This window comes from Phalangium opilio, unplaced genomic scaffold (assembly GCF_054372755.1).
Source record: "Phalangium opilio isolate 3A_F unplaced genomic scaffold, DU_Popi_V2 ptg000352l_1, whole genome shotgun sequence".
Classification (NCBI taxonomy): domain Eukaryota; kingdom Metazoa; phylum Arthropoda; class Arachnida; order Opiliones; family Phalangiidae; genus Phalangium; species Phalangium opilio.
Window position 1 is genome coordinate 7,213,915 of NW_028324228.1, and position 21,847 is coordinate 7,235,761.

The 21,847-nt window shown below is 43.8% G+C and overlaps 13 non-coding genes across 13 annotated transcripts; all 13 read left to right on the plus strand.

Annotated features, from left to right (window-relative positions):
- The first annotated feature begins 508 nt into the window (after nt 1-508).
- Nucleotides 509-581, plus strand: TRNAN-GUU (transfer RNA asparagine (anticodon GUU)). Its single transcript has one exon. It is a non-coding gene; the product is annotated as a tRNA-Asn (tRNA).
- Nucleotides 582-1,240: 659 nt separating this feature from the next.
- Nucleotides 1,241-1,313, plus strand: TRNAN-GUU (transfer RNA asparagine (anticodon GUU)). Its single transcript has one exon. It is a non-coding gene; the product is annotated as a tRNA-Asn (tRNA).
- An 806-nt stretch (nt 1,314-2,119) lies between these two features.
- On the plus strand, nt 2,120-2,192 carry TRNAN-GUU (transfer RNA asparagine (anticodon GUU)). The gene has a single exon. It is a non-coding gene; the product is annotated as a tRNA-Asn (tRNA).
- Nucleotides 2,193-3,146: 954 nt separating this feature from the next.
- TRNAN-GUU (transfer RNA asparagine (anticodon GUU)) lies at nt 3,147-3,219 on the plus strand. Its single transcript has one exon. It is a non-coding gene; the product is annotated as a tRNA-Asn (tRNA).
- A 514-nt stretch (nt 3,220-3,733) lies between these two features.
- Nucleotides 3,734-3,806, plus strand: TRNAN-GUU (transfer RNA asparagine (anticodon GUU)). Its single transcript has one exon. It is a non-coding gene; the product is annotated as a tRNA-Asn (tRNA).
- Nucleotides 3,807-5,198: 1,392 nt separating this feature from the next.
- On the plus strand, nt 5,199-5,271 carry TRNAN-GUU (transfer RNA asparagine (anticodon GUU)). The gene has a single exon. It is a non-coding gene; the product is annotated as a tRNA-Asn (tRNA).
- Nucleotides 5,272-6,368: 1,097 nt separating this feature from the next.
- On the plus strand, nt 6,369-6,441 carry TRNAN-GUU (transfer RNA asparagine (anticodon GUU)). Its single transcript has one exon. It is a non-coding gene; the product is annotated as a tRNA-Asn (tRNA).
- A 1,977-nt stretch (nt 6,442-8,418) lies between these two features.
- TRNAN-GUU (transfer RNA asparagine (anticodon GUU)) lies at nt 8,419-8,491 on the plus strand. The gene has a single exon. It is a non-coding gene; the product is annotated as a tRNA-Asn (tRNA).
- A 1,835-nt stretch (nt 8,492-10,326) lies between these two features.
- On the plus strand, nt 10,327-10,399 carry TRNAN-GUU (transfer RNA asparagine (anticodon GUU)). Its single transcript has one exon. It is a non-coding gene; the product is annotated as a tRNA-Asn (tRNA).
- Nucleotides 10,400-12,084: 1,685 nt separating this feature from the next.
- Nucleotides 12,085-12,157, plus strand: TRNAN-GUU (transfer RNA asparagine (anticodon GUU)). The gene has a single exon. It is a non-coding gene; the product is annotated as a tRNA-Asn (tRNA).
- A 659-nt stretch (nt 12,158-12,816) lies between these two features.
- On the plus strand, nt 12,817-12,889 carry TRNAN-GUU (transfer RNA asparagine (anticodon GUU)). The gene has a single exon. It is a non-coding gene; the product is annotated as a tRNA-Asn (tRNA).
- Nucleotides 12,890-13,695: 806 nt separating this feature from the next.
- TRNAN-GUU (transfer RNA asparagine (anticodon GUU)) lies at nt 13,696-13,768 on the plus strand. Its single transcript has one exon. It is a non-coding gene; the product is annotated as a tRNA-Asn (tRNA).
- A 7,889-nt stretch (nt 13,769-21,657) lies between these two features.
- TRNAN-GUU (transfer RNA asparagine (anticodon GUU)) lies at nt 21,658-21,730 on the plus strand. Its single transcript has one exon. It is a non-coding gene; the product is annotated as a tRNA-Asn (tRNA).
- Nucleotides 21,731-21,847: the final 117 nt, after the last annotated feature.

Sequence of the window (21,847 nt, forward strand, 5' to 3'; positions counted from 1 at the left end):
TGAGGTCTTAGATGTAACGTAAAATTCAGAGTTTTTTAAAAATACCTGACGAACATTTAATCTTTGGGCTTCCGTGGCGCAATGGTTAGCGCGTTCGGCTGTTAACCGAAAGGTTATTGGTTCGAGCCCACCCGGGAGCGGTGTTGTGAGCTCTCAAATGTAACGTAAAAAGCCAAAGTTTTTCCACAATACCTGACGACCGTTTATTTTTTGAGCTTCCGTGGCGCAATGGTTAGCGCGTTCGTCTGTTAACCGAAAGGTTGGTGGTTCGAGCCCACCCGGGAGCGGTGTTGTGAGATCTCAAACGTAATGTCAAATGCCAAAGTTTTTCCACAATACCTGACGAACATTTAATCTTTGGGCTTCCGTGGCGCAATGGTTAGCGCGTTCGGCAGTTAACTGAAAGGTTGGTGGTTCGAGACCATCCGGGAGCGGTGTTGTGAGGTCTCAGATGTGACGTAAAAAGTCAAAATTTTTCCACAATACCTGACGAACATTTAATTTTTGGGCTTCCGTGGCGCAATGGTTAGCGCGTTCGGCTGTTAACCGAAAGGTTGGTGGTTCGAGCCCACCCGGGAGCGGTGTTGTGAAATCTCATATGTAACGTAAAAATCCAAACTTTTTCCACAATACCTGACGAACATTTAATCGTTGGGCTTCCGTTGCGCAATGGTTAACGCCGTCGGCTGTTACCGAAAGGTTGGTGGTTCGAGCCCATCCGGAAGCGGTGTTGTGAGGTCTTAGATGTAACGTAAAATTCAGAGTTTTTTAAAAATAACTGACGAACATTTAATTTTTGGGCTTCCTTGGCGCAATGGTTAGAGCGTTCAGCTGTTATTCAAAAGGTTTGTGGTTCGAGCCCATCCGGGAGCGGTGTTGTGAAGTCTCAGATGTGACGTAAAAAGTCAAAGTTTTTCCACAATACCTGACGACCATTTCATTTCTGAGCTTCCTTGGCTCCATGGTTAGCGTGTTCGGATGTTAACCTTAAGGTTGGTGGTTCGAGCCCACCCGGGAGCAGTGTTGTGAAGTCTCAAATGTAACGTAAAAAGTCAAAGTTTTTCCACATACCTGACGACCATTTAATTTTTGAGCTTCCGTGGCGCAATGGTTAGCGCGTTCGGCTGTTAACCGAAAGGTTGGTGGTTCGAGCCCATCCGGGAGCGGTGTTGTGAGGTCTCAGATGTGACGTAAAAAGTCAAAGTTTTTCCACAATACCTGACGACCATTTCATTTCTGAGCTTCCGTGGCGCAATGGTTAGCGCGTTCGGCTGTTAACCGAAAGGTTGGTGGTTCGAGCCCACCCGGGAGCGGTGTTGTGAAATCTCACATGTAACGTAAAAATCCAAAGTTTTTCCACAATACCTGACGAACATTTAATCGTTGGGCTTCCGTTGCGCAATGGTTAACGCCGTCGGCTGTTAACCGAAAGGTTGGTGGTTCGAGCCCATCCGGGAGCGGTGTTGTGAGGTCTTAGATGTAACGTAAAATTCAGAGTTTTTTAAAAATAACTGACGAACATTTAATTTTTGGGCTTCCGTGGCGCAATGGTTAGCGCGTTCGGCTGTTAACCGAAAGGTTGGTGGTTCGAGCCCATCCGGGAGCGGTAATGTGAGGTCTTAGATGTAACGTAAAATTCAGAGTTTTTTAAAAATACCTGACGAACATTTAATCTTTGGGCTTCCGTGGCGCAATGGTTAGCGCGTTCGGCTGTTAACCGAAAGGTTGGTGGTTCGAACCCACCCGGGATCGGTGTTGTGAGCTCTCACATGTAACGTAAAAAGCCAAAGTGTTTCCACAATAGCCGACGACCATTTAATTTTTGGGCTTCCGTTGCGCAATGGTTAACGCCGTCGGCTGTTAACCGAAAGGTTGGTGGTTCGAGCCCATCCGGGAGCTGTGTTGTGAGGTCTTAGATGTAACGTAAAATTCAGAGTTTTTTAAAAATAACTGACGAACATTTAATTTTTGGTCTTCCGTGGCGCAATGGTTATAGCGTTCACATGTTATTCAAAAGGTTTGTGGTTCGAGCCCATCCGGGAGCGGTGTTGTGAAGTCTCAGATGTGACGTAAAAAGTCAAAGTTTTTCCACAATACCTGACGAACATTTAATCTTTGGGCTTCCGTGGCGCAATGGTTAGCGCGTTCGGCTGTTAACCGAAAGGTTGGTGGTTCGAGCCCACCCGGGAGCGGTGTTGTGAGATCTCACATGTAACGTAAAAATCCAAAGTTTTTCCACAATACCTGACGAACATTTAATCTTTGGGCTTCCGTTGCGCAATGGTTAACGCCGTCGGCTGTTAACCGAAAGGTTGGTGGTTTGAGCCCATCCGGGAGCGGTGTTGTGAGGTCTTAGATGTAACGTAAAATTCAGAGTTTTTTAAAAATAACTGACGAATATTAAATTTTTGGGCTTCCGTGGCGCAATGTTTAGAGCGTTCAGCTGTTATTCAAAAGGTTTGTGGTTCGAGCCCATCCGGGAGCGGTGTTGTGAAGTCTCAGATGTGACGTAAAAAGTCAAAGTTTTTCCACAATACCTGACGAACATTTAATCTTTGGGCTTCCGTTGCGCAATGGTTAACGCCGTCGGCTGTTAACCGAAAGGTTGGTGGTTTGAGCCCATCCGGAAGCGGTGTTGTGAGGTCTTAGATATAACGTAAAATTCAGAGTTTTTTAAAAATAACTGACGAACATTTAATTTTTGGTCTTCCGTGGCGCAATGGTTATAGCGTTCAGATGTTATTCAAAAGGTTTGTGGTTCGAGCCCATCCGGGAGCGGTGTTGTGAAGTCTCAGATGTGACGTAAAAAGTCAAAGTTTTTCCACAATACCTGACGAACATTTAATCTTTGGGCTTCCGTTGCGCAATGGTTAACGCCGTCGGCTGTTAACCGAAAGGTTGGTGGTTTGAGCCCATCCGGGAGCGGTGTTGTGAGGTCTTAGATGTAACGTAAAAAGTCAAAGTTTTTCCACAATACCTGACGAACATTTAATCTTTGGGCTTCCGTGGCGCAATGGTTAGCGCGTTCGGCTGTTAACCGAAAGGTTGGTGGTTCGAGCCCATCCGTGAGCGGTGTTGTGAGGTCTCAGATGTGACGTAAAAAGTCAAAATTTTTCCACAATACCTGACGAACATTTAATTTTTGGGCTTCCGTGGCGCAATGGTTAGCGCGTTCGGCTGTTAACCGAAAGGTTGGTGGTTCGAGCCCACCCGGGAGCGGTGTTGTGAAATCTCATATGTAACGTAAAAATCCAAACTTTTTCCACAATACCTGACGAACATTTAATCGTTGGGCTTCCGTTGCGCAATGGTTAACGCCGTCGGCTGTTACCGAAAGGTTGGTGGTTCGAGCCCATCCGGGAGCGGTGTTGTGAGGTCTCAGATGTGACGTAAAAAGTCAAAGTTTTTCCACAATACCTGACGACCATTTCATTTCTGAGCTTCCGTGGCGCAATGGTTAGCGCGTTCGGCTGTTAACCGAAAGGTTGGTGGTTCTAGCCCACCCGGGAGCGGTGTTGTGAGATCTCAAACGTAATGTCAAATGCCAAAGTTTTTCCACAATACCTGACGAACATTTAGTCTTTGGGCTTCCGTGGCGCAATGGTTAGCGCGTTCGGCAGTTAACTGAAAGGTTGGTGGTTCGAGACCATCCGGGAGCGGTGTTGTGAGGTCTCAGATGTGACGTAAAAAGTCAAAGTTTTTCCACAATACCTGACGACCATTTAATTTTTGAGCTTCCGTGGCGCAATGGTTAGCGCGTTCGGCTGTTAACCGAAAGGTTGGTGGTTCGAGCCCACCCGGGAGCGGTGTTGTGAAATCTCACATGTAACGTAAAAATCCAAAGTTTTTCCACAATACCTGACGAACATTTAATCGTTGGGCTTCCGTTGCGCAATGGTTAACGCCGTCGGCTGTTAACCGAAAGGTTGGTGGTTCGAGCCCATCCGGGAGCGGTGTTGTGAGGTCTTAGATGTAACGTAAAATTCAGAGTTTTTTAAAAATAACTGACGAACATTTAATTTTTGGGCTTCCGTGGCGCAATGGTTAGCGCGTTCGGCTGTTAACCGAAAGGTTGGTGGTTCGAGCCCATCCGGGAGCGGTAATGTGAGGTCTTAGATGTAACGTAAAATTCAGAGTTTTTTAAAAATACCTGACGAACATTTAATCTTTGGGCTTCCGTGGCGCAATGGTTAGCGCGTTCGGCTGTTAACCGAAAGGTTGGTGGTGCGAACCCACCCGGGATCGGTGTTGTGAGCTCTCACATGTAACGTAAAAAGCCAAAGTGTTTCCACAATAGCCGACGACCATTTAATTTTTGGGCTTCCGTTGCGCAATGGTTAACGCCGTCGGCTGTTAACCGAAAGGTTGGTGGTTCGAGCCCATCCGGGAGCTGTGTTGTGAGGTCTTAGATGTAACGTAAAATTCAGAGTTTTTTAATAATAACTGACGAACATTTAATTTTTGGGCTTCCGTGGCGCAATGGTTAGAGCGTTCAGCTGTTATTCAAAAGGTTTGTGGTTCGAGCCCATCCGGGAGCGGTGTTGTGAAGTCTCAGATGTGACGTAAAAAGTCAAAGTTTTTCCACAATACCTGACGAACATTTAATCTTTGGGCTTCCGTTGCGCAATGGTTAACGCCGTCGGCTGTTAACCGAAAGGTTGGTGGTTCGAGCCCATCCGGGAGCGGTAATGTGAGGTCTTAGATGTAACGTAAAATTCAGAGTTTTTTAAAAATACCTGACGAACATTTAATCTTTGGGCTTCCGTGGCGCAATGGTTAGCGCGTTCGGCTGTTAACCGAAAGGTTGGTGGTTCGAGCCCACCCGGGATCGGTGTTGTGAGCTCTCACATGTAACGTAAAAAGCCAAAGTGTTTCCACAATAGCCGACGACCATTTAATTTTTGGGCTTCCGTTGCGCAATGGTTAACGCCGTCGGCTGTTAACCGAAAGGTTGGTGGTTCGAGCCCATCCGGGAGCTGTGTTGTGAGGTCTTAGATGTAACGTAAAATTCAGAGTTTTTTAAAAATAACTGACGAACATTTAATTTTTGGTCTTCCGTGGCGCAATGGTTATAGCGTTCAGATGTTATTCAAAAGGTTTGTGGTTCGAGCCCATCCGGGAGCGGTGTTGTGAAGTCTCAGATGTGACGTAAAAAGTCAAAGTTTTTCCACAATACCTGACGAACATTTAATCTTTGGGCTTCCGTGGCGCAATGGTTAGCGCGTTCGGCTGTTAACCGAAAGGTTGGTGGTTCGAGCCCACCCGGGAGCGGTGTTGTGAGATCTCACATGTAACGTAAAAATCCAAAGTTTTTCCACAATACCTGACGAATATTTAATCTTTGGGCTTCCGTTGCGCAATGGTTAACGCCGTCGGCTGTTAACCGAAAGGTTGGTGGTTTGAGCTTATCCGGGAGCGGTGTTGTGAGGTCTTAGATGTAACGTAAAATTCAGAGTTTTTTAAAAATAACTGACGAATATTAAATTTTTGGGCTTCCGTGGCGCAATGTTTAGAGCGTTCAGCTGTTATTCAAAAGGTTTGAGGTTCGAGCCCATCCGGGAGCGGTAATGTGAGGTCTTAGATGTATCGTAAAATTCAGAGTTTTTTAAAAATTCCTTACGAACATTAAATTTTTGGGCTTCCGTGGCGCAATGTTTAGAGCGTTCAGATGTTATTCAAAAGGTTTGTGGTTCGAGCCCATCCGGGAGCGGTGTTGTGAAATCTCACATGTAACGTAAAAATCCAAAGTTTTTCCACAATACCTGACGAACATTTAATCGTTGGGCTTCCGTTTCAATGGTTAACGCCGTCGGCTGTTAACCGAAAGGTTGGTGGTTCGAGCCCATCCGGGAGCGGTGTTGTGAGGTCTTAGATGTAACGTAAAATTCAGAGTTTTTTAAAAACAACTGACGAACATTTAATTTTTGGGCTGCCGTGGCGCAATGGTTAGCGCGTTCGGCTGTTAACCGAAAGGTTGGTGGTTCGAGCCCATCCGGGAGCGGTGAAGTGAAATCTCACATGTAACGTAAAAATCCAAAGTTTTTCCACAATACCTGACGAACATTTAATTTTTGGGCTTCCGTGAAGCAATGGTTAGCGCGTTCGGCTGTTAACCGAAAGGTTGGTGGTTCGAGCCCATCCGGGAGCGGTAATGTGAGGTCTTAGATGTAACGTAAAATTCAGAGTTTTTTAAAAATACCTGACGAACATTTAATCTTTGGGCTTCCGTGGCGCAATGGTTAGCGCGTTCGGCTGTTAACCGAAAGGTTGGTGGTTCGAGCCCATCCGTGAGCGGTGTTGTGAGGTCTCAGATGTGACGTAAAAAGTCAAAGTTTTTCCACAATACCTGACGACCATTTAATTTTTGAGCTTCCGTGGCGCAATGGTTAGCGCGTTCGGCTGTTAACCGAAAGGTTGGTGGTTCGAGCCCACCCGGGAGCGGTGTTGTGAAATCTCACATGTAACGTAAAAATCCAAAGTTTTTCCACAATACCTGACGAACATTTAATCGTTGGGCTTCCGTTTCAATGGTTAACGCCGTCGGCTGTTAACCGAAAGGTTGGTGGTTCGAGCCCATCCGGGAGCGGTGTTGTGAGGTCTTAGATGTAACGTAAAATTCAGAGTTTTTTAAAAATAACTGACGAACATTTAATTTTTGGGCTTCCTTGGCGCAATGTTTAGAGCGTTCAGCTGTTATTCAAAAGGTTGGTGGTTCGAGCCCACCCGGGAGAGGTGTTGTGAGCTCTCAAATGTGACGTAAAAAGTCAAAGTTTTTCCACAATACCTGACGAACATTTAATTTTTGGGCTTCCGTGAAGCAATGGTTAACGCCGTCGGCTGTTAACCGAAAGGTTGGTGGTTCGAGCCCATCCGGGAGCTGTGTTGTGAGGTCTTAGATGTAGTGTAAAATTCAGAGTTTTTTAAAAATAACTGACGAACATTTAATTTTTGGGCTTCCGTGGCGCAATGGTTAGCGCGTTCGGCTGTTAACCGAAAGGTTGGTGGTTCTAGCCCACCCGGGAGCGGTGTTGTGAGATCTCAAACGTAATGTCAAATGCCAAAGTTTTTCCACAATACCTGACGAACATTTAGTCTTTGGGCTTCCGTGGCGCAATGGTTAGCGCGTTCGGCAGTTAACTGAAAGGTTGGTGGTTCGAGACCATCCGGGAGCGGTGTTGTGAGGTCTCAGATGTGACGTAAAAAGTCAAAGTTTTTCCACAATACCTGACGACCATTTAATTTTTGAGCTTCCGTGGCGCAATGGTTAGCGCGTCCGGCTGTTAACCGAAAGGTTGGTGGTTCGAGCCCACCCGGGAGCGGTGAAGTGAAATCTCACATGTAACGTAAAAATCCAAAGTTTTTCCACAATACCTGACGAACATTTAATCGTTGGGCTTCCGTTTCAATGGTTAACGCCGTCGGCTGTTAACCGAAAGGTTGGTGGTTCGAGCCCATCCGGGAGCGGTGTTGTGAGGTCTTAGATGTAACGTAAAATTCAGAGTTTTTTAAAAACAACTGACGAACATTTAATTTTTGGGCTGCCGTGGCGCAATGGTTAGCGCGTTCGGCTGTTAACCGAAAGGTTGGTGGTTCGAGCCCATCCGGGAGCGGTGAAGTGAAATCTCACATGTAACGTAAAAATCCAAAGTTTTTCCACAATACCTGACGAACATTTAATTTTTGGGCTTCCGTGAAGCAATGGTTAGCGCGTTCGGCTGTTAACCGAAAGGTTGGTGGTTCGAGCCCATCCGGGAGCGGTAATGTGAGGTCTTAGATGTAACGTAAAATTCAGAGTTTTTTAAAAATAGCTGACGAACATTTAATCTTTGGGCTTCCGTGGCGCAATGGTTAGCGCGTTCGGCTGTTAACCGAAAGGTTGGTGGTTCGAGCCCATCCGGGAGCTGTGTTGTGAGACCTCACATGTAACGTAAAAATCCAAATTTTTTCCACAATACCTGACGAACATTTAATCTTTGGGCTTCCGTTGCGCAATGGCTAACGCCGTCGGCTGTTAACCGAAAGGTTGGTGGTTCGAGCCCATCCGGGAGCGGTGTTGTGAGGTCTTAGATGTAACGTAAAATTCAGAGTTTTTTTAAAAATATCTGACGAACATTTAATTTTTGGGCTTCCGTGGCGCAATGGTTAGCGCGTTCAGCTGTTATTCAAAAGGTTTGTGGTTCGAGCCCATCCGGGAGCGGTGTTTTGAAGTCTCGGATGTGACGTAAAAAGTGAGAGTTTTTCCACAATACCTGACGACCATTTCATTTCTGAGCTTCCTTGGCTCGAAGGTTAGCGCGTTCGGATGTTAACCAAAAGGTTGGTGGTTCGAGCCCACCCGGCTGCCGTGTTGTGAAGTCTCAAATGTAACGTAAAAAGCCAAATATTTTCCACAATACCTGACGACCGTTTAATTTTTGAGCTTCCGTGGCGCAATGGTTAGCGCGTTCGGCTGTTAACCGAAAGGTTGGTGGTTCGAGCCCACCCGGGAGCGGTGTTGTGAGATCTCAAACGTAATGTCAAATGCCAAAGTTTTTCCACAATACCTGACGAACATTTAGTCTTTGGGCTTCCGTTGCGCAATGGTTAACGCCGTCGGCTGTTAACCGAAAGGTTGGTGGATCGAGCCCATCCGGGAGCGGTGTTGTGAGGTCTTAGATGTAACGTAAAATTCAGAGTTTTTTAAAAATAACTGACGAACATTTAATTTTTGGGCTTCCTTGGCGCAATGTTTAGAGCGTTCAGCTGTTATTCAAAAGGTTGGTGGTTCGAGCCCACCCGGGAGCGGTGTTGTGAGCTCTCAAATGTGACGTAAAAAGTCAAAGTTTTTCCACAATACCTGACGAACATTTAATTTTTGGGCTTCCGTGAAGCAATGGTTAACGCCGTCGGCTGTTAACCGAAAGGTTGGTGGTTCGAGCCCATCCGGGAGCTGTGTTGTGAGGTCTTAGATGTAGTGTAAAATTCAGAGTTTTTTAAAAATAACTGACGAACATTTAATTTTTGGGCTTCCGTGGCGCAATGGTTAGCGCGTTCGGCTGTTAACCGAAAGGTTGGTGGTTCTAGCCCACCCGGGAGCGGTGTTGTGAGATCTCAAACGTAATGTCAAATGCCAAAGTTTTTCCACAATACCTGACGAACATTTAGTCTTTGGGCTTCCGTGGCGCAATGGTTAGCGCGTTCGGCAGTTAACTGAAAGGTTGGTGGTTCGAGACCATCCGGGAGCGGTGTTGTGAGGTCTCAGATGTGACGTAAAAAGTCAGAGTTTTTTAAAAATACCTGACGAACATTTAATCTTTGGGCTTCCGTGGCGCAATGGTTAGCGCGTTCGGCTGTTAACCGAAAGGTTATTGGTTCGAGCCCACCCGGGAGCGGTGTTGTGAGCTCTCAAATGTAACGTAAAAAGCCAAAGTATTTCCACAATACCTGACGACCGTTTATTTTTTGAGCTTCCGTGGCGCAATGGTTAGCGCGTTCGTCTGTTAACCGAAAGGTTGGTGGTTCGAGCCCATCCGGGAGCGGTGTTGTGAGGTCTTAGATGTAACGTAAAATTCAGAGTTTTTTAAAAATAACTGACGAACATTTAATTTTTGGGCTTCCTTGGCGCAATGTTTAGAGCGTTCAGCTGTTATTCAAAAGGTTGGTGGTTCGAGCCCACCCGGGAGCGGTGTTGTGAGCTCTCAAATGTGACGTAAAAAGTCAAAGTTTTTCCACAATACCTGACGAACATTTAATTTTTGGGCTTCCGTGAAGCAATGGTTAACGCCGTCGGCTGTTAACCGAAAGGTTGGTGGTTCGAGCCCATCCGGGAGCTGTGTTGTGAGATCTCACATGTAACGTAAAAATCCAAATTTTTTCCACAATACCTGACGAACATTTAATCTTTGGGCTTCCGTTGCGCAATGGCTAACGCCGTCGGCTGTTAACCGAAAGGTTGGTGGTTCGAGCCCATCCGGGAGCGGTGTTGTGAGGTCTTAGATGTAACGTAAAATTCAGAGTTTTTTTAAAAATATCTGACGAACATTTAATTTTTGGGCTTCCGTAGCGCAATGGTTAGCGCGTCCAGCTGTTATTCAAAAGGTTTGTGGTTCGAGCCCATCCGGGAGCGGTGTTTTGAAGTCTCGGATGTGACGTAAAAAGTCAGAGTTTTTCCACAATACCTGACGACCATTTCATTTCTGAGCTTCCTTGGCTCGAAGGTTAGCGCGTTCGGATGTTAACCAAAAGGTTGGTGGTTCGAGCCCACCCGGCTGCCGTGTTGTGAAGTCTCAAATGTAACGTAAAAAGCCAAATATTTTCCACAATAACTGACGACCGTTTAATTTTTGAGCTTCCGTGGCGCAATGGTTAGCGCGTTCGGCTGTTAACCGAAAGGTTGGTGGTTCGAGCCCACCCGGGAGCGGTGTTGTGAGATCTCAAACGTAATGTCAAATGCCAAAGTTTTTCCACAATACCTGACGAACATTTAGTCTTTGGGCTTCCGTTGCGCAATGGTTAACGCCGTCGGCTGTTAACCGAAAGGTTGGTGGTTCGAGCCCATCCGGGAGCGGTGTTGTGAGGTCTTAGATGTAACGTAAAATTCAGAGTTTTTTAAAAATAACTGACGAACATTTAATTTTTGGGCTTCCTTGGCGCAATGTTTAGAGCGTTCAGCTGTTATTCAAAAGGTTGGTGGTTCGAGCCCACCCGGGAGCGGTGTTGTGAGCTCTCAAATGTGACGTAAAAAGTCAAAGTTTTTCCACAATACCTGACGAACATTTAATTTTTGGGCTTCCGTGAAGCAATGGTTAACGCCGTCGGCTGTTAACCGAAAGGTTGGTGGTTCGAGCCCATCCGGGAGCTGTGTTGTGAGGTCTTAGATGTAGTGTAAAATTCAGAGTTTTTTAAAAATAACTGACGAACATTTAATTTTTGGGCTTCCGTGGCGCAATGGTTAGCGCGTTCGGCTGTTAACCGAAAGGTTGGTGGTTCTAGCCCACCCGGGAGCGGTGTTGTGAGATCTCAAACGTAATGTCAAATGCCAAAGTTTTTCCACAATACCTGACGAACATTTAGTCTTTGGGCTTCCGTGGCGCAATGGTTAGCGCGTTCGGCAGTTAACTGAAAGGTTGGTGGTTCGAGACCATCCGGGAGCGGTGTTGTGAGGTCTCAGATGTGACGTAAAAAGTCAAAGTTTTTCCACAATACCTGACGACCATTTAATTTTTGAGCTTCCGTGGCGCAATGGTTAGCGCGTTCGGCTGTTAACCGAAAGGTTGGTAGTTCGAGCCCACCCGGGAGCGGTGAAGTGAAATCTCACATGTAACGTAAAAATCCAAAGTTTTTCCACAATACCTGACGAACATTTAATCGTTGGGCTTCCGTTTCAATGGTTAACGCCGTCGGCTGTTAACCGAAAGGTTGGTGGTTCGAGCCCATCCGGGAGCGGTGTTGTGAGGTCTTAGATGTAACGTAAAATTCAGAGTTTTTTAAAAACAACTGACGAACATTTAATTTTTGGGCTGCCGTGGCGCAATGGTTAGCGCGTTCGGCTGTTAACCGAAAGGTTGGTGGTTCGAGCCCATCCGGGAGCGGTAATGTGAGGTCTTAGATGTAACGTAAAATTCAGAGTTTTTTAAAAATACCTGACGAACATTTAATCTTTGGGCTTCCGTGGCGCAATGGTTAGCGCGTTCGGCTGTTAACCGAAAGGTTATTGGTTCGAGCCCACCCGGGAGCGGTGTTGTGAGCTCTCAAATGTAACGTAAAAAGCCAAAGTTTTTCCACAATACCTGACGACCGTTTATTTTTTGAGCTTCCGTGGCGCAATGGTTAGCGCGTTCGTCTGTTAACCGAAAGGTTGGTGGTTCGAGCCCACCCGGGAGCGGTGTTGTGAGATCTCAAACGTAATGTCAAATGCCAAAGTTTTTCCACAATACCTGACGAACATTTAATCTTTGGGCTTCCGTGGCGCAATGGTTAGCGCGTTCGGCAGTTAACTGAAAGGTTGGTGGTTCGAGACCATCCGGGAGCGGTGTTGTGAGGTCTCAGATGTGACGTAAAAAGTCAAAATTTTTCCACAATACCTGACGAACATTTAATTTTTGGGCTTCCGTGGCGCAATGGTTAGCGCGTTCGGCTGTTAACCGAAAGGTTGGTGGTTCGAGCCCACCCGGGAGCGGTGTTGTGAAATCTCATATGTAACGTAAAAATCCAAACTTTTTCCACAATACCTGACGAACATTTAATCGTTGGGCTTCCGTTGCGCAATGGTTAACGCCGTCGGCTGTTACCGAAAGGTTGGTGGTTCGAGCCCATCCGGAAGCGGTGTTGTGAGGTCTTAGATGTAACGTAAAATTCAGAGTTTTTTAAAAATAACTGACGAACATTTAATTTTTGGGCTTCCTTGGCGCAATGGTTAGAGCGTTCAGCTGTTATTCAAAAGGTTTGTGGTTCGAGCCCATCCGGGAGCGGTGTTGTGAAGTCTCAGATGTGACGTAAAAAGTCAAAGTTTTTCCACAATACCTGACGACCATTTCATTTCTGAGCTTCCTTGGCTCCATGGTTAGCGTGTTCGGATGTTAACCTTAAGGTTGGTGGTTCGAGCCCACCCAAGAGCAGTGTTGTGAAGTCTCAAATGTAACGTAAAAAGTCAAAGTTTTTCCACATACCTGACGACCATTTAATTTTTGAGCTTCCGTGGCGCAATGGTTAGCGCGTTCGGCTGTTAACCGAAAGGTTGGTGGTTCGAGCCCATCCGGGAGCGGTGTTGTGAGGTCTCAGATGTGACGTAAAAAGTCAAAGTTTTTCCACAATACCTGACGACCATTTCATTTCTGAGCTTCCGTGGCGCAATGGTTAGCGCGTTCGGCTGTTAACCGAAAGGTTGGTGGTTCGAGCCCACCCGGGAGCGGTGTTGTGAAATCTCACATGTAACGTAAAAATCCAAAGTTTTTCCACAATACCTGACGAACATTTAATCGTTGGGCTTCCGTTGCGCAATGGTTAACGCCGTCGGCTGTTAACCGAAAGGTTGGTGGTTCGAGCCCATCCGGGAGCGGTGTTGTGAGGTCTTAGATGTAACGTAAAATTCAGAGTTTTTTAAAAATAACTGACGAACATTTAATTTTTGGGCTTCCGTGGCGCAATGGTTAGCGCGTTCGGCTGTTAACCGAAAGGTTGGTGGTTCGAGCCCATCCGGGAGCGGTAATGTGAGGTCTTAGATGTAACGTAAAATTCAGAGTTTTTTAAAAATACCTGACGAACATTTAATCTTTGGGCTTCCGTGGCGCAATGGTTAGCGCGTTCGGCTGTTAACCGAAAGGTTGGTGGTTCGAACCCACCCGGGATCGGTGTTGTGAGCTCTCACATGTAACGTAAAAAGCCAAAGTGTTTCCACAATAGCCGACGACCATTTAATTTTTGGGCTTCCGTTGCGCAATGGTTAACGCCGTCGGCTGTTAACCGAAAGGTTGGTGGTTCGAGCCCATCCGGGAGCTGTGTTGTGAGGTCTTAGATGTAACGTAAAATTCAGAGTTTTTTAAAAATAACTGACGAACATTTAATTTTTGGTCTTCCGTGGCGCAATGGTTATAGCGTTCAGATGTTATTCAAAAGGTTTGTGGTTCGAGCCCATCCGGGAGCGGTGTTGTGAAGTCTCAGATGTGACGTAAAAAGTCAAAGTTTTTCCACAATACCTGACGAACATTTAATCTTTGGGCTTCCGTGGCGCAATGGTTAGCGCGTTCGGCTGTTAACCGAAAGGTTGGTGGTTCGAGCCCACCCGGGAGCGGTGTTGTGAGATCTCACATGTAACGTAAAAATCCAAAGTTTTTCCACAATACCTGACGAACATTTAATCTTTGGGCTTCCGTTGCGCAATGGTTAACGCCGTCGGCTGTTAACCGAAAGGTTGGTGGTTTGAGCCCATCCGGGAGCGGTGTTGTGAGGTCTTAGATGTAACGTAAAATTCAGAGTTTTTTAAAAATAACTGACGAATATTAAATTTTTGGGCTTCCGTGGCGCAATATTTAGAGCGTTCAGCTGTTATTCAAAAGGTTTGTGGTTCGAGCCCATCCGGGAGCGGTGTTGTGAAGTCTCAGATGTGACGTAAAAAGTCAAAGTTTTTCCACAATACCTGACGAACATTTAATCTTTGGGCTTCCGTTGCGCAATGGTTAACGCCGTCGGCTGTTAACCGAAAGGTTGGTGGTTTGAGCCCATCCGGAAGCGGTGTTGTGAGGTCTTAGATATAACGTAAAATTCAGAGTTTTTTAAAAATAACTGACGAACATTTAATTTTTGGTCTTCCGTGGCGCAATGGTTATAGCGTTCAGATGTTATTCAAAAGGTTTGTGGTTCGAGCCCATCCGGGAGCGGTGTTGTGAAGTCTCAGATGTGACGTAAAAAGTCAAAGTTTTTCCACAATACCTGACGAACATTTAATCTTTGGGCTTCCGTGGCGCAATGGTTAGCGCGTTCGGCTGTTAACCAAAAGGTTGGTGGTTCGAGCCCACTAGTACAGTGCAAATGTAATTTGACTCGGACAAAATTAGAGACAAGCAACTCTCAACGGAAATGACATCTACCCATGGTGCTAATGAAGGGGAAAAAAGTTGCCTATTGTAGGGGGGGTGGAACATCTCCAAAAATAGCCGCCATCTTGGAAAATTTGGTTTTTTGCAAGTTTCGGCAAAACCGTTAGATTTAGACACATAAAAGCGAAGAGCAATTTGATTCTACGTGTTATTACGCATTTAATAAAACAAACTACATCTAAATATTCAAATTAGATCAAAAGTTACATTCAAAACACCACATCATTAATTTCGGATCTCGTTATTTTCCCCGAATTAAGACAAAAATACTTCAATTTTGTTTTAGAAAATTGGTTCGCAATGATTTAATAATGTTTTTTTTTCTTTTCTGTGCTTATTAAGTTATTAGTTAGCTTACATTATTCAATATCTTCGTCATCAGTATCATAAACTTCGCGGCAGGAGTTAAGACATGATATTCCATTACACTCTCCGCACATGGCAGTACATAACATTCCATATTTTCTACAGGAGCATGCTTTTGTACAGTTAGTGGATTTGCATCCACAGAATATTAGCTTAAGTATGCTTTCTGGAGCGGGGGGTTGATCACAATAAATCGGGACCAAACTATTACTACATAATTTCCATCCCCATTCGTCCGCGTTCAACTTTCTATAGATCCATTCCTGGGTTTGATGATACACACGATATATGTGCTGTTCTAATGCGCTGTTAGTTGGTGGAAGGGCTGCCAGTTCAAAATTGCTTTTCAGTATTTGTTTAGAAACAATTTTGTTGTACAGAAGATACCTTTGCCTGTTTAGGCTTTTGATTTTGGGTGTGGCTCCATACAGTTTTAGGACAATTTGTTCACCAGCGTTCACAAGATCTTTCTTATTTGAATTTTCGCCATTGAATAAAAGAGCGGCCTGGGCTAAGTTAGTATTTCCCTGGAATAGTTTCAAAAACGATAGCTTCCCTTTCTTGTAGAAGGCTGAAGTACTATCACACCCGGATAGAGCATGAATGAAAGGCAAAATAGCCGCTGTCTTTCCTAGTTTATTTTTAAGTTCATAGACATCAGTAACTTTATCCGACTTCGCTAACTTTCCAGGACGCATCATGTATGTGTTTTTTTCAGTCGCATGATAGACCAGTAACACTGCTACATCTGTATCTTCAGCAATAACACAAACTGAATTTTTTGGTGATTTGAGGGAAAGCGCGGTTGATACTATAACGGTATCAGCGTCGGATTGTGCTTGAACAACTTTGATAGAGGCTTTCATTAAATGCTTGGATAGCTTTGATATGAACTGTTTTTTGTTGTTAGTGTTTCCAAGAAACTCTGATTGGCTCTGCGAGTTGACAAGGTTTTCCTGTAGAACAACATCTGCGGAAGATTTGGCTCTTCGAATATGTTCTTGAACTTTGGTTGAAGGAACTGACTCATCGTATCCATCAAATACAACAGTTATGTCCGAACCATAATGAAAGTGTAAAAATTTCGTATACTGTACGAAAATTTCTCCGTAAGTAGACGGCCGTTGCCAAACTACTTTGTGTAGTAAAAATCCTCCGTCAAGCACGTAAATCATCTTGTCTGCTTTTGGTAAGGAATCCATGGGTTTCTCAACCTTATCAAGTTCTTTCAGAAGATTTGATTTGGTTCCTTTGCGAAGTTGGCCATCAACGAACAAGGATGGCGGATACGAAGCCAGTTCATACTGGAAACAGTGTTCTAACTCTTCAGAGGTCTTGTTAGTGCAGATTATGCGGTTAAATAATTGAATCGGATTTATTGGATTGTCTTCGTTGTTAATTCGGACGCTCTTTTTGTTGACAAGCGCGAGCGTTTTCACTTTGTCATTACGTTTAAATTTATCATCTTTTAGTTTCTTCCCTACAGTGTTGGTTACTAACGTATCTCCTATTTCTTGAGCTCTTTCACAGTTAATATTTTCATCGCCTACTCTTCCGCTCGATAAAGAAATAAGATTTTCATCAATTTCGGTGCTAAATGGGGGATGGTTGTTGAACCAGTCTAAGAATTTGTCTAAATCTTGACCATCACGTGCCCGCCTAGAGTCTCTTAGATCTACGTGTTGCTCACCGCTTACAAAATGAACATGAGCAAAAGTTTCTATAGCGTTACTGATATCGGAGCAAAAGGGCATTGAAGCAATCCATTTGGCCAAAGAACTGTCAGTAAGTCCCCTACCATGCGTTAGTCCACCAGTAGATTTCATAGCTCGCATTAGATTCTGTTCGATTACCATGTCCGTCCAATTTCCAGACCAATTTTTATCAGTTCGGCGAATCGTAAGGAAGCCTTCGTGAGTGAACTTCTGTAGATCATCAGGGCTCATAATGTTCTCAAGTTTTGCCATTTGTTTTAAATACAGTAGAGACGATTTTGCATAATTCAAATGTCCACTCGCGAAGAAAAATGGAATCATTTTACTGAGACTGTGTAGGTGGAGAGACCATAACCCACATCTTTCGGCGTGAATGAACAATTTTGCATTCTCTACCATCATCCAGTACATTGTCCATAGCTTCGCAGTACGACTTCTTTGCCCAATTTTAACAAGGGTTGCAATGAAAGCATCGTGAAGTTTTTCCAATAATTCTTTTTTTAGATTTTCTTCTGTTGGGTTTTTGTAAATAAATTCTAGCTCACTTAAATCTAGCTCATCTAGTTTAATTTCCTTGAAAATGAACGATGACAAGGCCTGTTGCGTGAGAAGGTGAGCCCTTATTGAGCGTGAATAAGCATGGCCATTTATCATATGAGGTACAGAATTCTTAGCGTAGACCGTTTCCCAAAGCTCTTCGATTCCACTACCACACATTATATACCCAATCGAACCGATATAAGACATCTCGGTATGAAATCCCCCTAATCGGACGGATATTTTGCTAATTGGATCTTCAGAACTAACAGATTCGACCAACTGCACCGCTTTCAGAAAAAGGGGCTGGTCAAACGTAACTAGACAGTGTCGTTGATTGTGCTTTTCGCACTGGGCTTTTGCAAAATGTAGGGCAGTATATATAGTACTTAAGTTTCCAGGGTCTAAGTTTATAAACGGAAGAGCAATAATTTTACTCTTTACATGACTAGAAAGAGAAACGGCAACAGACATGTAACCGTTCCATGATACATTCATGGTATTGAATATAGAGCCATTGCTAAGCCAAAGAGTATTTAAAATACGCTTCAACATATCTGAACCTTCTAGTCCATAGTTTAACTGTTCAAGTTTTACATTGCCTAAAGCATTATCATTCTTTTTCTCAAAATATTTAACTTCAATATTTCCAAATTTACCAATATCAATTGCACTAATAATGCTCTTAGGCCTAGGTACGTTTTGCGAGGTTTTCATGGAATTATCAGGCGTTACACAAACTATACCACCCATTGAGTGAAATGTACCGTGACCGTCTAAGGTTTTTACATTAAAATCCGCATTGTCGAAAACGTATTGAATAAATCCGTCACTTTCAAATTGCACATCTGAATTAACAACAACAGAGGATTCAAATTTTAGAGCTTCTTTATAAGAGCTACAAAATCCTAGTTTTGACAAAATATCAATTAAATCTTTAGAACCATATTTTCGATGTAAATGTATAGCTAGGCTACTTAAAACTGGTGCGACGTAAGATCGAGATCTAATTATGGCTATTAGCGCGGTTGCTATAGCAAATATTTTTACATTTTTTTCTTTAGTAGGATTATTACCGCCCAGTAATGCTTCTAAAAATACTTTTAGGGATTCGGGGATATCTTTCTCACCCCCTGAAATTATATCTTTTATGGATGGGTATGAATCACAGTCGAAGTATCTTAGTTTAATATCTTTAACTAATATAGCCGCGCTAGTCTTCAGAAGTCTAATCTTTTCTTCTTCTGGATCAGTTTTCCTAGTATTGTACCATTCGTTGTTTAATAAATGCTGCGCGCTGTCATGGAAACAAAGAACACTAGACCTTCCAGGTATTTCGGTAATTATGACCCGTTTCCCAAAATGCTCCTTTAAACGTCGTTTCAAATGCTTCTCGGTCCAGCTTATGAGGCCTTAAAAGTCCCTATTCTTTAAGTTTTACTCAAAATGAAATATTTTTCAAATTACCTTCAGGAAGAAAAGATTCCAATTTCTGACGTATTTCTGGTATAGAATATTGGCACTGTTCTTCGTTAGAAGATAGGAAGTTGCAAAGTTTTTCAAAAGAGTCTTCTAATGGCTCAACTTTAGGCCTACCGGCATGACTTTTAAGTGATTTTGGTATTTTTGTAAACGCGGCATGACAACTAGTATGATATCGCGCTTCTTCTGCAACTAAATCATTACACGCACCTATTCGCCGAAGTACATCACCACCAATGCCATCATTGCGTTCATGGCATTTCTTTAATATCGAGTTTTTAATTTCTATTGTGCTTACTACTCTCGCGTGGAGATTTTTTCTTTTCTTTTTTACTAATTGGCACGATTTTGCACAAAACAAACAGTGTTCCTTAAAATCGAATTTAGGAATAACGTTTCTAGTTGTGGATTGGCCTGCATCTTGCCTTTCCAACTGATCTCTTCTTTCATTACTATATTGAATATCACGTTTTGAAATGTACTTCAAACGGCAGGATTTGTGAACTACAAGGGAGCTAGATTCTCGACAGAGTTCCGATATAACTTCCAATTTTCCATCGTTTCTGGCTGAGCTAGCAGATTTGATCGTTTTGATTCCTATAGCTTTAACTGTTACAGTTGTATTATTTGGCTTATTTAACGAATCTCCGCAAATAACACACGCATCCATATTCTACGTTGTCTAAAACACTACCGACAAAGAAGTACGACTTTTCTAAACCAAACCTTTTTGCACTGTTTATATTCAGGCAAAATAAAAGCTTTTCTATTTTGAATTTCATTTTAATAGCAAGTACAAAGCTAGACCAAGGGGGTTGACACCCCCGGTTAAAGTCCAGTTCTCTTACCAATCGGCATACAATAAAACCATAAGTTTATAAGATATGTTCCATAAGTGTGGCACTGGTTACTGAGACCTAGTTGTGGAGTGACGTAAGTGCAACATCATAGATTCTCGTGAAGTGACGCCTGGTGGGGAGCTGTCAAAGGCTTAGTACAGACTAAGTAGGAAGATGCACTGCATAACCACGTGTAATCAATTCTCGTGTCGTTCTCGAACTAAGTCTCAGTAAAACTTTAGTATTATGAAGTATAGGAAGTGACATACTTATGGAATATCTCTTATACACTTATGATAAAACTTTATAGTTTTATTTGGTTTTATGACTTCGCCCACAAAAGGCTGCTGGCTGAACTTTTAAAATAAGTAAAATGTTTTCCCCAAATATGTATACGGGGAAAATAACGAGATCCGAAATTAATGATGTGGTGTTTTGAATGTAACTTTTGATCTAATTTGAATATTTAGATGTAGTTTGTTTTATTAAATGCGTAATACCACGTAGAATCAAATTGCTCTTCGCTTTTATGTGTCTAAATCTAACGGTTTTGCCGAAACTTGCAAAAAACCAAATTTTCCAAGATGGCGGCCATTTTTGGGGATGTTCCACCCCCCCCCCTACAATAGGCAACTTTTTTCCCCTTCATTAGCACCATGGGTAGATGTCATTTCCGTTGAGAGTTGCTTGTCTCTAATTTTGTCCGATCTTTTACCTTTTTTATTTTAATTGCACTGTACTACACCCGGGAGCGGTGTTGTGAGATCTCACATGTAACGTAAAAATCCAAAGTTTTTCCACAATACCTGACGAACATTTAATCTTTGGGCTTCCGTTGCGCAATGGTTAACGCCGTCGGCTGTTAACCGAAAGGTTGGTGGTTTGAGCCCATCCGGGAGCGGTGTTGTGAGGTCTTAGATGTAACGTAAAATTCAGAGTTTTTTAAAAATAACTGACGAATATTAAATTTTTGGGCTTCCGTGGCGCAATGTTTAGAGCGTTCAGCTGTTATTCAAAAGGTTTGTGGTTCGAGCCCATCCGGGAGCGGTGTTGTGAAGTCTCAGATGTGACGTAAAAAGTCAAAGTTTTTCCACAATACCTGATGAACATTTAATCTTTGGGCTTCCGTTGCGCAATGGTTAACGCCGTCGGCTGTTAACCGAAAGGTTGGTGGTTTGAGCCCATCCGGAAGCGGTGTTGTGAGGTCTTAGATATAACGTAAAATTCAGAGTTTTTTAAAAATAACTGACGAACATTTAATTTTTGGTCTTCCGTGGCGCAATGGTTATAGCGTTCAGATGTTATTCAAAAGGTTTGTGGTTCGAGCCCATCCGGGAGCGGTGTTGTGAAGTCTCAGATGTAACGTAAAAATCCAAACTTTTTCCACAATACCTGACGAACATTTAATCGTTGGGCTTCCGTTGCGCAATGGTTAACGCCGTCGGCTGTTACCGAAAGGTTGGTGGTTCGAGCCCACCCGGGAGCGGTGTTGTGAAATCTCATATGTAACGTAAAAATCCAAACTTTTTCCACAATACCTGACGAACATTTAATCGTTGGGCTTCCGTTGCGCAATGGTTAACGCCGTCGGCTGTTACCGAAAGGTTGGTGGTTCGAGCCCATCCGGAAGCGGTGTTGTGAGGTCTTAGATGTAACGTAAAATTCAGAGTTTTTTAAAAATAACTGACGAACATTTAATTTTTGGGCTTCCTTGGCGCAATGGTTAGAGCGTTCAGCTGTTATTCAAAAGGTTTGTGGTTCGAGCCCATCCGGGAGCGGTGTTGTGAAGTCTCAGATGTGACGTAAAAAGTCAAAGTTTTTCCACAATACCTGACGACCATTTCATTTCTGAGCTTCCTTGGCTCCATGGTTAGCGTGTTCGGATGTTAACCTTAAGGTTGGTGGTTCGAGCCCACCCAAGAGCAGTGTTGTGAAGTCTCAAATGTAACGTAAAAAGTCAAAGTTTTTCCACATACCTGACGACCATTTAATTTTTGAGCTTCCGTGGCGCAATGGTTAGCGCGTTCGGCTGTTAACCGAAAGGTTGGTGGTTCGAGCCCATCCGGGAGCGGTGTTGTGAGGTCTCAGATGTGACGTAAAAAGTCAAAGTTTTTCCACAATACCTGACGACCATTTCATTTCTGAGCTTCCGTGGCGCAATGGTTAGCGCGTTCGGCTGTTAACCGAAAGGTTGGTGGTTCGAGCCCACCCGGGAGCGGTGTTGTGAAATCTCACATGTAACGTAAAAATCCAAAGTTTTTCCACAATACCTGACGAACATTTAATCGTTGGGCTTCCGTTGCGCAATGGTTAACGCCGTCGGCTGTTAACCGAA